This window comes from Bombus bifarius, unplaced genomic scaffold (genome assembly GCF_011952205.1).
Source record: "Bombus bifarius isolate JDL3187 unplaced genomic scaffold, Bbif_JDL3187 scf7180000007984, whole genome shotgun sequence".
Classification (NCBI taxonomy): Eukaryota; Metazoa; Arthropoda; class Insecta; order Hymenoptera; family Apidae; genus Bombus; species Bombus bifarius.
The window spans coordinates 4,717,022-4,732,138 of NW_022884367.1; the positions used below are offsets into that span (position 1 = coordinate 4,717,022).

Consider the following 15,117-nt stretch of genomic DNA (forward strand, 5'->3'; position numbering starts at 1 on the left):
ATCATTTTCCTTTTTCTTATCGTCCTCTAGAAGCCCACCTTTTCTACCTTCCACGAGATCGATAGATACTTTCAAAGTTTTCTACCCAGTGATTACAAAACTGCTTTACTTGACACGCCATTTCTTTGGACCATAGTCTTGCCGCTATAAAAATATTCAAACTTCACTGTACGATCGTTCTGCGCTTCTTACAAATTTCTTTCCACTATTTTCTGCTAAATCTGTAGACCTATATACGTTTATTTAAATTTTATTAAATCTTGGCTATCAGGATATTTGGAATAATAGTATTCCAACTAATAATATCAATGAATTGAGTTACAAATTACAGGCGAGTTATAAACCTCCCTTTTGTAAGTCCACAATTTCAAGTTAAAACGAACAATCGAATGACTTGTAATTGATAACATTTGGAAAATTTCATATGCTTCGTCATTGTTGCACGAGAGGATTTATTAACATTAATAACTTGTATCTTGGAAAGTTCATTAATAATATTAGTTCAATTGTGCAACAGAACCTTCCTAACGTTTAGTATTAATTGAATGTTTCACACTGCTTACATTCTAGTTATTTTACAATAAATCTGCTATTTCATGCGCATCATATGTGCCAATTTTTTTTTTTTTTATTTACTTATTAAAATTGCAATCAATTCTCGCGTTGAGAATTTAAGTTAATACTTATTATAGATAAGTATAATTTATATGTAAGTATTATAAATAAGTAAGTATTACTTAATTTAGATAACTAATTGAATCTAGCGTTTAGGTCTAGCGGGTAGTGCCTCTTCAGCCTGCGAATCTGGTCCATCGTATCAAGTAGTCCAGTGATTAGGGGGTTTCGGTGCTTGTTGACTCTTTTGCTATATCTGTCGCTATATTTTGCTATATATGTGCCAATTTGCCATACGATATAAACTACTATCTCGTCTAAAGACACAGCATTTTTCCCTGATGGAATTCGTCACTTGATAGATGGCTTAAACTTACAGAAAGCAACGGTGAATATTTTGATTGAATAACTTACTTTTCTTTATACAAACGTTGAGCTTCATTGAATAATTTCGATTATTTACTTTTGCACCTGAAATAAAATTTCTTACACTTTTCCAATAAATGTTAACGTATGTACCATAAATGTATGTTAGATAACGAGTTGTTCTGACCCTCATAGCCGACAATGTACGTAAATGTTATTCGATGGAAGAAATAAAAAGCGATTCGGGTTCAGATTCATTTAAAGTTCGTTTAATCGAACCACGGATCTGCTTGTAAAAATTTTGCTCCAACTACGTGGAGGTTTACAGGCGGTTTATGCCTTCGTTGATTGCATGCTTGACTAACCCGACAGCAGCAGTTTTACGGTACTTTATACTTGGCGTGAAGTTATCGTTAATTACTTATAATAATGCAACGCTTTCTTCGTGTTCTATCGATGAAATTCGTATAAACGTGGCACGAGATTTCTAGCTCCATTTTGTTTCTTATTGCAGCACATGGATGAACCGTATAGATTACGACTACTCGCGAAACTGGAATTAATCTTCGCCGTATTTGGTCCTTGAAACGCTCTACGACGTATTAATCTTGGAAAAAATTTACGTAGATCCACTTTCCTTTTTTCAGCTTTTTCGTCTGATTCTAACGATAATTCAGAAAATATTTGGATATTTTTGAGAAATAACAATAATGATAATATCGAGTGGATAACGATTACGTAATAAAACAAGGGAATCAAATTTTACCGTTAGAATTTACGTCGAAATTCTCACAGTAAGGTTGTACGTTATTGACAAGCGTTTAATTGGTCCCACAGAAAATTATAGGCCTTAAACATAGTATTTTTCCTGCGTTTATATTATTGGAATCGACGTCATATGGTGTGGTTGGACAAGGGTTGCAGGCATTCCCATGCGTGTACAAATAAACTAGCATGCAAGCTCTAGTAGTAATTCAAAATCGTTGTATTGCAACATACTACCTTCTACTATAAAATTATGCCACGTTATGACCGTTATATAATATTTTTATTTCATTATTACAAAACTACTTGTACCTACGTATAGGGAAAAAACAGATTGAAAATTTAGTAACATAACATATTCGAACGCTGAAACTTTTCAGCAACAGGATGCATTTACGATTACTTTACAGAAAATGCACGATTAATCAGATTACCATAATCAAAAATACAATAATGATATGATACAAGAATAAATGAGGCAGATAATAAATAAATGACAAATAGCTGCCAATACAAAAGGATTTTTGTTCTAGAATTATCAATCTAATGAAAATATGTATTTAGATCAATAATATTAAGTAGTGTTTGTAAACGGAAAAATTACATCAAAATGAGAAGAAAACTGAGAAAGATAAAGATGAAGAACTGAAGACAATTGTATCGTATTCTAGGATACAGATCTTAATATGGACGTATGGTATCAAACTCTGGGACTGTGTTAAAACAAAGTAATTTCAATACCACACGAGGATTTCGAAACAAAGCCTTAGGAACTGTATTTTCGACCAGACGCGAGGAGACGCGATCGCGAGGAAGCGCGTCAACGGGAGTCGTAAATTCCCGTTACGATTATAATAATCGACACCACGAACAGGTCGGTCCCCTTATTTCCTTTGGGATAATAAGGATGATAAATGTGGTATAACACTGCGATTAACAGGCTATAAATTCTATATTTCCAACAACCTAATACAATAAAGAGTTACGCCGTTACGTGTGATATAAATGTCGTAGACGATTGTTCGACGGATGAAGACCCGATACAGATACGTTGACTGATCTGTAAGTGAGATTAAGTACGAGTAGATATGTCGATGTTGCTCGAATGTAGTAGAAGTAGTCCGAGATATTGATTGATCCGTTGATGAATTGGCAGTTGTCGACTTGATGCAGGAGTATTGACTGAACTAATGTGGTAGAAGCAGTTGAGTTGACTCTCCTAGCGTCGTAGAAGAAGTTGAATTGACTCTCCTAGTGTCGTAGAAGAAGTGAAGTCCGTCCTCGTGTTATTACGGAGGAAAGTTATTATGGATGTGCCTTTCGAAATAAGAACGCGGATTCGTTGTTCACACTTTTCGTTAGAAAAGTGAGGGTAACGGTCCACGATGCCCATTGGTTATAGCCAACGTTAATAAATGAAGATTAGAGGAGGAAGCCTCCTGCCAACGCGGTTCGTGGGTGACATCGTTTATGAGAAAAAGCTGCTTTTCCGTTAGACAAATTTCCGCTTTCTCCGTAATTTGTACGAGCGTGCAATAAACCTGAGGACTGTTCTAAGGACCATCCATAAACAGAAAATACTTGCAGGATTTGCGTTTTAAGTTAAGAAGATTCCTAAGTCGCTAAGATCCCTAATTGATGCACCTTGGTATGCAACCAATGAAACAATACACCGCGACCTCAAGATACCCACAGTCAAAGAGGAAATAGCAAAATATAGCGACAGATATAGCAAAAGAGTCAACAAACACCGAAACCCCCTAATCACTGGACTACTTGATACGACGGACCAGATTCGCAGGCTGAAGAGGCACTACCCGCTAGACCTAAACGTTAGATTCAATTAGTTATCTAAATTAAGTAATACTTAGTTATTTATAATACTTACATATAAATTATACTTATCTATAATAAGTATTAACTTATTATAAATAATCAGCCATGTCACGCCAGAAAAATTACTGAAAATTCTCAACGCGAGAATTGATTGTAATTTTAATAAATAAATAAAAAAAAGAAGATTCTGTTTATGGTGATTCCTTAGGTTTATTCAGGGTCTGCATAACGACACGCGGAACCTTCACGGCCAGACAATGAAGAACGTCGCACGGACCATCTTACGCGACGTAACAAGAACAATAACAGTCGCCCTATGGTATATCAGCGTGATGATAAATAATGAAATGGAGTGGTAACACTATTGAGTGTTATCCAAGCGCACACTATACCCAAATTATCAAATTTTCTGGTTGGCGCAATAAAACCACTTGCGAATTTAATATAGATATTTAAAAAAAAGGAATAATTCTAAGTAGTCAAGACAATCAAAAATAGATCAAATTTCTAAATTATAGAATTTAAAAATCATTTATATAATTTCTAAATATTTCACATAAAATTAGTGCAAAAATTAGATGCGATAAAGAATAAAGAAAGAAAGCTGTAGACGAAATGTACGATAGAAAACATCGAGGGAAAGGGTCGTTTCTTTCACAGATAGGGCAAGCACGTTTGTGCACACTGTAGTAGGAATCGTATCACGTTCTCTGGTTTATTATATCGTCTAGCATTCATCGAATTGAATAACGGCTTTCACACGAGACAGGACAGGACGCGCGTCATTATACAAGCGAAGGAGATACGAAAGGGATTGGCGAGCGTTCGAAAGGGCCCACCTGTTGCAACCACCACAATCTCCACCAGCTTAGCACGCTGATCAACGCGCGACCCTGTTCGAGTTCGAGTTCTATCAATTTCCACGAGGGGAAATCTGCTTTGCATCGCAACTGTTAAGCCAGGTCTACACCTGACGAACCAGATGAAAGGATCAAATGAAGAGAGAAAAAAAAGAGGGGCGGGGGGGGGGCAGAAAGAGAGAAAATGAACGTGAAGAAACAAAAGGTACTCGACGTAACTCAAAACTTGGAATTTTTTTAATTCTTATGACAGAAAATTTCTAACACATCCGCAGTGTAACAGCAAACGATATAAAGTCCCAATTATTGTAAAACGCACATAACTCGTTGTAAATATGAAAAAAGATACTATCTTGGGTTGGCAATTGAGTGATTGCGGATTTTGTCCGCAGACAAGGTATACTTGCTCACAAAATCTAACTCAAACGTGTAATACTCATAGATCGTAAGGCGCTAGCCTCTTCGTCGATGAGATCGCAAGAAAGAATGACTTTTCGTCCCAATGATGACACAGAGGAAAACTCTAAGGACACGACATCATCGGATTCGTTGAGTATAGCCCTCGTTCAGAAAGTAAGGGAAATTGAGGTCGCTGTCAATTGATCCATTTGGGACAAAGAATGCCTGTCCGTTTGAAGAACCTTAATTAACAAAAACCTAGGTTTTATAGCGGGTCCTCAGGCTATCGGGACTTGTGCTGTGTAAGTGCCTCAACATCTGGTATTCATTGCCCGAAGGAACCGTTGGAATGTTTTACTGTCAAGTACCTCTATGGGTATTTCTTTTAATGAGGGTCATACTGTCACTCTACACCTTTGTTAGACGACACGCCTGTCCCGTTGACCTTGTCGCCTTGTCGCCTTGAGCCCAAGTTTATTATCACAAATCGCAAGTAAGTACAACTGGGTAGAATGACGGCAAATTGTTTAATTACAGCTGTAAACTTTAATTGCAATTTTACGGACTTTCCCGAGGTTCCAGAGGGAAGGTCTCCGGTGTCCTTTCATCTCCGACATGTATATATTTCAACTACCTACGATCGACAGAAACTTTACTCATAAAATTACGAATATTACTCATAGAAATAAAATCTAAAGACGAAACTGTAACTGTCCTATCAGCCTATAATAAACCTATAATATTTATAATACATAGGTATTAGGTTGTTCTAAAAGTTTCTTTCGTTTTATAAAGAAATAACAGATGCATAACATTTTTGCTTTCTGTTGTTTTATCGAATTATATATGGTCCATTTTGTTCTATTATTACAAATATGTAGTAAAATAATATAAAACAAAAAATGTTGTGCATCTATTATTTGCTTATAAAACGAAAGGACAATCTAATACTTAGATATAAAACGTAACACGATCACAGAACGAAAATCACACAGGTATAGTAATACGGACAGATAATGCTAGATCGGAGACCGTAGCAATTTACGTTCACCGGTGACGGCACTTGTAGTGAAGCACCTTTGTAATTTCCATGGGTTCCGAAACAACGCTAACAATAGTGTTCGCAATACGGATAGGGCCACTCATCGAACAAAAAGGCCACTTCGGTTCCGAGTGGACGTCTGTGCTTTTTTTTTGTCCAAGAACACCACCTGTTCGTGGGAAATATTATTGGCGTCGCCATAAAAATTCTATGTTAACGAATCCATAGAAATTAACCTGGTAACAGCATGGTGAGGTATGACATAGCACAACTGTTTTGAAAGTAGTGCAATTACGTTGTTACAAAATCTTCAGCGTTTTCTTTCTATACTACACAAATATTCTATACTTGAATATTTTTCTATATTAGAGTCGTAAATTCCCGTTACGATTTGATAATCGACGCCACGAGTCAGTCGATTCCCTATTTCCATTAAGATAATAGCATCGGTTAATTAATTATAACACTAAATTAACAGGTTAAAATATGCACTTCATTCCAACAACTTTGTAGATATAAGTAGTTACGCGTCGTGCGAGTAGATGAGTTCTTAGCGAACTGTCAGTAACAAGTTAAACCGACGACTGATCAATGAACGGAAAATCAGTTAAGACAGTGACTGGTCAACGGATGAAAAAACAGTGAAATTCGGTGACGATGCTGTCGCAGAGGAAAACTATCGATGGGTGTTAATCGCCCCACCAACAGTCGTTTACAGATGGAAATGACTGTTGAACCTGGGAAAAACCTGCTTTTCCCAACTTTTATCTGTTTGAACAATAACTCTTAGAAACGTCTCGATTTGAAAGATATGTTGCAATAATTAAGGGCTTGACGATAAAGTGAAAATCTTTAGTTCTAGATTATTGTTATATTTGCATAGCTAGTGGTCGTCTTGGCCGAGGGATGGATTCTGGTTTATGTAGAGATGTATGTAACAGATACTGTAAGTTTAAAATAAATGAAGTTTAATGGGAAAGTTACAAATTTGTATTTTCTCAGTATACATATTTGCAGATAGGAATAACTTGGAATTGTTTTGTAGATAAAGAATAAGACATAAATAAATGTGGATACAAGAGCAGAGATCTGATATTAGGTTTAAATTTTGTAAACAATTGATTTGCAATAAAACCGCTGAAAGCATGCGTGCAATAACGAAATATTAATCTCCTGTTGCTGTCGAATTACTTCAGCAATGACCAACAGATACGAAACGATAAAAAATGTTCACGTAATACCTATAACATATTTAATTTTACTGCCAAATTATAATAATTTTTACATTCGACCAATTCTTCAAAATTATATTTTAAACCTATCCATCGTTGTCCCAATTTTACGGTTTTATCACATTTCTCGGTTGTTAAGTTACTCTAATCCTGATAATCACAGCAACAGCATGCGCATTATCATAAAATCAGTAGCGTGATTCCTGGCAATTGTTTAATTCAGTTATTTCACGTGATACGTTGGAGACGATGACTAAATCTGATATTTGTGTTCAATGTTCCTAGTAAATTGATACAGACTGCATTACACATTTTAAGCGATGTAATAAAACGTTGTGACCTTGTTTCAAGAACTTAAGAATAATATTCAAATAAATATCTATTAGATGAAAATTTCATAAAATATCTGGTCTCGTTGAATTTTTTTTCTTCTTTTAATTTTAAATTAGAATAATCTTTCTACGAATTAATTCTTCTTATGCCAATTATTTTTCCAAATTTAAGTTTACTCTTTAATTTATTTTTTTTTTTTAATTTAAAAATATTTTGTCCAACGACAGTTGGACGAAAATTGAAACATTAGATGGAAGAATCGATCGGTTAGTATCTTCTATCTGTAAGAATCAATTTCATTTACTATTATCGGTCCAGGTCGCCATACGATTTATGGAATTCGAACGCAATTAACTTCCGGTAGCTCGCCCACACGAAGAACGATAGATTTATAGACTTCGATTAAAATAGTAACCGTTGCAGGGTTGGTGGTTGCTGGCAGGCTGGTTCTTTAGCCATTGAGACATAAGAATAGAGAACGAGATGGGAAAACAGATGTTCGAGTGACTTGCAGTGCTCATTTTTTACTTTTATGTGTCCAATAAGGAAAGCACGCGATCGGTCCGCATTGCATGAAACTTTGTAGACTTTAAAAGCAACCGAAAATAGTAGATACGTATTCTTTTAGCTCTGATCGAAGGGGTGAAATCATCCTGCAAAGTTCGACGCCTAAAAGATAACTCGCAAACGAATAGAAGTTAAATATAATTACAACCAAGAAGAAAATGTTAACAAAAATTGAATGCTTTCTAATGCATTAGAAGTAAAAAACAAAAAAAACAAGTCTCATCCGTAATTAGCCTATATATGTACACGCGTTTTTCAAACTCGAATACCCCAAACACGAAACACCCAGTATATCCAGGAAAGGTAAATAACTTTGTCCTCTTACGTCCACTTTAATAGTAAAAGGTTACCTACGTCTGGCTACTTATTGAATCGAAAGAGGAAAGAAGGAAAAGGCAGAAACGTCCAGATGCGGTCGTATCGAAAGTAGCCGCATCAATAACGTCTATTCCATTTCCTAGCGTGACTGGAGATTTCGTATGCGACTGGCACCCTTTCGGGACGAGTGTGCTTGCTCGTGGTTTAACGTTGGACAAGGAAGTTAAAGAAGAGGGATGGAATTATTGCCTGGTGGGTAGTAAAATGCGGCGTGACGATGCCCCGCCGTGGGCATACTTAGCTAATTAAATCGTATAGGATACTCGTATCGAGATTAGGCTACATCGGGACATGCGAGGCACCGCAGTTGAGAGGAATCCTTCGATGATACACGTGAACAAACGTGACCAAGTTATCAAGGACTATGAAACACTCAATAGATATAAAAAACATACTCCTGTTTTTCGATGATAGAGATTAATTGAATTATAAGATGTAAGTAGACTATGATCAGGATGTTTATACACTTATAGGAAATTGAACTTGGTCAGTTTTGCTATTGCTATGTCAGGAACACACTTTTTCTTCAAAAGATAGGGAACAAAGGAAATTGAAAAATGAATGAAATTAAAGATCCTGCCAGTAGTACTACGAGTTAACATAGATATTACTTTAAATTATTAATTTACAACGATTGAATACCAAACTTATATTAATTTGAATGTCGATAGAGTTATAATATCTAATATAAATTAGAGAAACATTCTTTTATATATCTTAGTTATTAGAAGTAACGTCACAGCTTTTATTATTTTACTACAAACATCAAAATACACAAGATTTTTGTCTTCTTCGTGTTCAAGTATCAATGCCAACCAGTACTGTCAACTCTCCCTTTGCGATAATTTATTTTAATTTAATTTAAATGATACGTTTACTTTTCGTTATAAATATCTTACATATTGCAAAGACTAACATCCACGTGTACTCGTGTATAGTAATCTCGATAACTGTATCACAATGCTAGTTACTAGTCGATCGCAATGTTTGCACGACTCGAGTGAAACGAAGCTTGAAGTTATTACGAGGGTTCGTGGATAGACATACCAAGACAAATGACGCGCTGAAAGGGACAGCTAAATTCGATATGGAACGAGGAAATTCTATAACGCGTTGCCCTGTGATACGCGTACGAATCTACGGACTTACCACGCTGCACGTCGAGGATATCAAGTTCCTAAATCGACACGGTAAACAGACTATCCGCGTCGTGGGCCACGCAATGCCTAATCGAATTCATGGCCCGAATACACGATCGAACATCATCGCCGATTTCTCGTAATAATTCAATCGATTCGATACCACCCTGTTAGTATTCTCGCATTACCCCCTGGGAAAACGAAAATTGCTTGTTACCATTCGCTTTTATCCCAATATGTATTTGGAAATGATTTTATTTTACATCATCGTTAAACGTTAAAATTTTAACTAATTTCAAACTTAAGTAGCTACTGACGAATAAATATTGGAATTTTTACAAATAATACATTTCATCTTCTTCGTGTCGAAAAGAAAGATAATAATTTCAATATAATAAAGAAAAAGTAAACACTGAATACATATACGTAGGTACTAATTAAATTTAGATTTGAATTTCTACATCTCTAAATGTTTTTCCATTGAAAGTTTGTGAGTTTCTTTTTTATGAGGTTATCTGTACATTATAAGCATGACAATACATTAATTCAACCTAGAATCTTGAACTGCAACACATTCTGACAATGCGGGCACGGCATTGGTATTCACGGTCGAATCATGATTTAGGACCTGTCGTATTACTAAACCCCTATTCTATTCAGGGACACGCATAATAACGATTATCGTAACCTTGGCTATCTTCTTTTCACAAGTTACTTTGAAATCTCTAGAGAGATTCTACTAATACTAACTAATATTTCACATTAATCTTTTCTATTAAAAATATGAAAAGATATCTACATATTATATATATATTATTTGATATAGTAAAATAACTCACTCAAATACTGGGACAAACAAAGTAGATAAGTATTTTTCAAACGCGTGATGCCAATGCCGCCTTATTTCATCTCTGTTAATAATACATTATATTTGTATAAAATGTAAACAAAATCAAAATTTGAATATCTGATAAGAATAATTCTCTACCTGATTATACGAATTATATACTACCACTCTGCTGTTTGAGATGTTTACACCATTCTCATAATGCAATCTTCAATAACATAATTCTAACCTACAATATAGTGAATTTTATTAAATATAATTAGACATAGAAATTTCAAAGTGGAACGATTCAAACGCTAATTTCTAAAATGCTAATCTAAAGTATTCAAAGTAGTATCAAATAAAAACAACCGAAAATTGTATCCTTTTATACATTATACATACCAAACAGTTACAAGAAAAAACGACCGTAGGATACAGCGACACACGCTAAGCATGGAATATAGAAGCTGCACGTGGTACAAAAGCCGTACATGCGCACAGTAGCGCCCTGCGAGAGTGGATCCCCCTACCTCCCTTTACTACAGTAATGTTAATGGCGCGACACACGCGCACGCGCGCGTGGGGGGGGGCAAATCTTTAAAATTGGCCCTGTGGTGGGGCAGATCGTGCGAATCCCGGAACAGAACGAATCCACGGTCCGTTTCTGTAGGATGTGACAAACGGAGCGGCAAAGAGGGGAAAGCTAACGGTGGGGAATAAAAAGCGGCATGCTACAGAGCAGAAGTGTGGAAGTGGGGCACGTGCCAACTTGTGTACCTCCGAAAGGAGTGTGGTGGTGGCACGGGGCCGAAAAGTGGGGGAAATATGCATCTTGGAGCGCAACGAACAGAATTTGAGGTAGTCTGCGAGCAGACGAGTGACTATGCGCTTGCGTGGGCCCTCGGAGAATTTTCTTTTATTTTTAATTTCTCTTTTTCCCCCTCTTGTATGTTTTTGTTCGTATTTTCCTTTCCTCTCGTTTCTCTTCCCTTCACCTTTTTCTTCAAAACCAAGATCCAATCTCCGAGGGTCTGCAACCTTCTATCCTGCTTCCCCTCTCCCGATTCGACACATTCAATTGAAATCACCGAGAGCAATCGTGAGCTGAATTTCGAATTGATAACCAACCGAACTACCAAGACTGAACTGGAAACACTGGAAGAAACCGGAGATCCTTGAGTGACACCGAGACGGAATTCGTCGAACCGATAAAACGTCCGAGAGTAATCTGACATCTACACACTGTAAGTACAACATAGAAAACCAATACATTCAAAGACGGTCAAAGTGTTCATTTATATAAAATCATGGAAGAAATATATTTTTTAATGACAGATTCACTACTGATTTGAAATTATATGAGGACATCTACCATCGATGCAATAAAGTGGAATATCGTTGACGATGTTGAAATCGGGGAAGGGAAAGCAAAGATTACCCTCTGTTACAGAGGATTTGTGTAAATATACTTGTACATACGAAAGTATTTTTAATTTGTACAAAGAGAGAGATGTAGAGTTCTGATGTTAAAAGTACAACACTACTCGAATCATATGCTCGGTGGATGAGAATTTCCTTCGAAATTGGCCAGTAGTCGGCGTTGCAGATCGCCTATCTCGATTGATATATCAAGCAAATAATCATGCAATACTACATAACAAATTTTGAATTTGATTATTTAAATAAAAGTCGAAGATCGAAGAAAACACTGCAAAAGATACGACGACCAGGAACCGTTTGCAAAAAGCTTATCACTGAAGAAAGCATATATCGATTAATCAATAGATCAAAAACATTTGAAGAAAACTTGTCATCACTTATACTGCTTTTATGGAAAAAGACGTTTTGAAGACAGAAAACAACCGTATTGCGATTTTTGACTTTGACACTTTATTGGTAAGGTAACTAATTTATTATTTGATTAAATAATACGAAACTTTGAGAATGTGTCAATTCTGCGATTAAAGATTATTGGCATTGATGTAAATGTATTTCCTTATACTTGTAACGTCGCGTGACCCTCTATATAGACTAGAAACCATCCCTCGGTCATAAAACTAAAGATTTTGACTTTACCATCAATTGCTGCAACATATCTTACAAATCGAGACATCTCTTAGAGTCATAGTTCAAACCAGTAAAATATGGGAAAAGCAGGTTTTTGAACAATAACCCTAAGGAATGTCTTAATTTGAAAGATATGTTAAAACAATTAAGGGCCTTGACAGTAAAGTCAAAATCTTTAATTTTATGGCCGAGGAATGGTTTGTAATCTATATAGAGGGTCACGCGACGTAACAATACTAGTATAACATTTATTAACGATAATGTAACTAGTCTTATATTTTAATTTAGAGTTTTAGGGTTTATTGTAAGGAATTGACAAAATTTTCGAAGATTTCTAAACACCGAGCTAGTCATTAATTTAAGGTAATGTAATTATTTTATATTTTAAGTTCAATTTTCCTTTCTTTTTTAATTCATATATATCGTACTTACACGAAGGAAGGAAAATATTTAGAGGTTAACATAAAAAGAGACAATACAACGATCTAGTCAGCAAGTGATAAAAATGTAGTATACACTATGAGAATCAAAATATAGAATCTAGTCTAAAAAAGAAAAAAAGTATAATTACGATCTAGTCAAGAAATCGAATTATTAGAAAACCTAATCTAGTCTAAAAAAGAAAAAAAGTATAATTACGATCTAGTCAAGAAATCGAATTATTTAAAAACCTAATCTAGTCACAAAATAATACAGTCTAGTCATTATTATTTTTAGTCGTCTGCATTGGTGCCACGGATTTTAATCTCGAGATAAATTTTTCTGAAATTTTCTCGTGAATTACTAGAAATTAAGTTGAAATCTTAAATTACAAAAAATATGTATTTAATTTAATTACACGTAGCATCAACGAGACGTGTGTATACCTTTTCGTATAGCTTTTTTATGTTTCTAGTCAACCATACTTTTCTAGTCATCGCGTTCTTTTTACTTAACACATAAGTATCGTAAGTATCATATTCCTCAAAGGATATGCAGGCCACAAGTAAATGCAATTCTGAAACTTTTATTTCAATATATCCTCTACTTGTGTGACATTAATTTTGCATATTTAAATACATACGTACCATACATTTGTCAAATAAATAATATCCGTGGATACGATGCCATACAAAAGTTAAGTCATGAAAATATATCATACTCGCTTTCTATAATCTTAAAAAAGAATCACAAAAAGAATAGTTAAGAAATTGCAGTCTATATTATCTGATCGTGTATACATAATATAATTTATTAACTAAGTCAATATTCTATTCATTTCGGGGAATGTGCCAGTAATCTACATCAATATTATTATTATATAGGTTTATGGCAAAAAAATAATTTCATCAAAAATTAGAATTCCAATAGTTATATAAAGTAAAAAAATTAAACTTATTTCAAAATTAATTACGTAAACGGTTGTCAATAAAACTGAAGGAATATTACCTACGTATGTATATAATTCCGATTTTTTTGCCAAATTCCTATGACTCAGTCGGTACAGTTTAAACAATTAAATTTATTAAATCGTCCTTTACAAGGCAGCTAATTATGTATTCGTTTAGGATTAAATTATTATATACGTATTCTTTGATAATTTTGAACTGGGAAGATTACTAATCACAAGCACAACAATTTAGTACAAAAAGTATTTTGTTAAGTAAAAAGTATTATGTGGCTGTGTTTAATAATTAAGAATAATTTTATATTAATTAATACAAATCTGTACTTCTTTTTAAATTGATAGAGATGTCCATTACTATATCTTAGTAATATCTAATCCGAACATACCGACTGAAGTTAATATATGAAGTGCTCCATTTTTTCTGATCAAACTCTCTTAATTTGTACAGGAACACCCTGTATCGCATTTAATTTTAAGCTTATTTATTTCGAAATGATAAAATAATTAATTTATACATTGTATACGCATAGTCACTATCATTTTGTAAAAAATTCTAGTCAAATTAATATATAATTAAATTATTATTAGGAGTGGTATCTAGTCAATGAATCCATGGACACTAACTCGAACAGTTTAGTCCAGGTATTAAAAAAAACTGAAGAAACAAATTTGTTTTTGCTTTATATATGTAAAAAACATCGTATCGATTATCGTATAGTTATACTAAATAGATGTTTTGGAATTTTACGTTTTATTGTGCAATTTCTTTTTATATTTCACTGGCGAACTTAGTAGAGTATTTGATCTCAGTTCATGGATAATAAATCTAGTCTACAGTATGCTAAAGCGATTGAGTAAATTGGAGTTACTAAATGTAAAATATAATCAAAGATAAAATAACTTATAATTAGTTTGAAAAACTTTTATTATAGTTTCCGTATCAACCTAATAGTAGGACACGATATATTGTGTATGGCTTACAGTAAAGTATTAAAATAAACATTTATTTATAAGATAGTTTATAACATATAGGTATGTATTAAGGTAAATTTATATTGTAAGGATTTAGAATATAAGATCATCATATATGTATTCTTACTTATTTCGTCATATTTATTTTCTATGAATTGCTGTGTTGTGTGCTGTATTGTGTGCTGTATTGTGTGTTGTGTGCGAATTTATTTCAAATATTTATTTATTGAATATTTATAATAATAATATAAATCGCGATTTATATATTTTTTGCTACTAGCTTTGCGTGTTCTTAGTATTCAAAAAATTGTATTCCATAGTTTCATTTAC

The 15,117-nt window shown here is 34.2% G+C and overlaps 1 long non-coding RNA gene across 2 annotated transcripts; it reads right to left on the bottom strand.

The window, feature by feature from the left end:
- Positions 1–9,131: 9,131 nt before the first annotated feature.
- On the bottom strand, positions 9,132–10,836 carry LOC117204874. Of its 2 annotated transcripts, XR_004487151.1 has the most exons (5): positions 10,764–10,836; positions 10,521–10,608; positions 10,372–10,443; positions 9,543–9,723; positions 9,132–9,456 (listed from the first exon to the last, which is right to left on the bottom strand). It is a non-coding gene; the product is annotated as an uncharacterized LOC117204874 (long non-coding RNA). The 2 variants fall into 2 exon arrangements; XR_004487150.1 differs by having other exon boundaries at positions 9,132–9,723; positions 10,764–10,835.
- Positions 10,837–15,117: the final 4,281 nt, after the last annotated feature.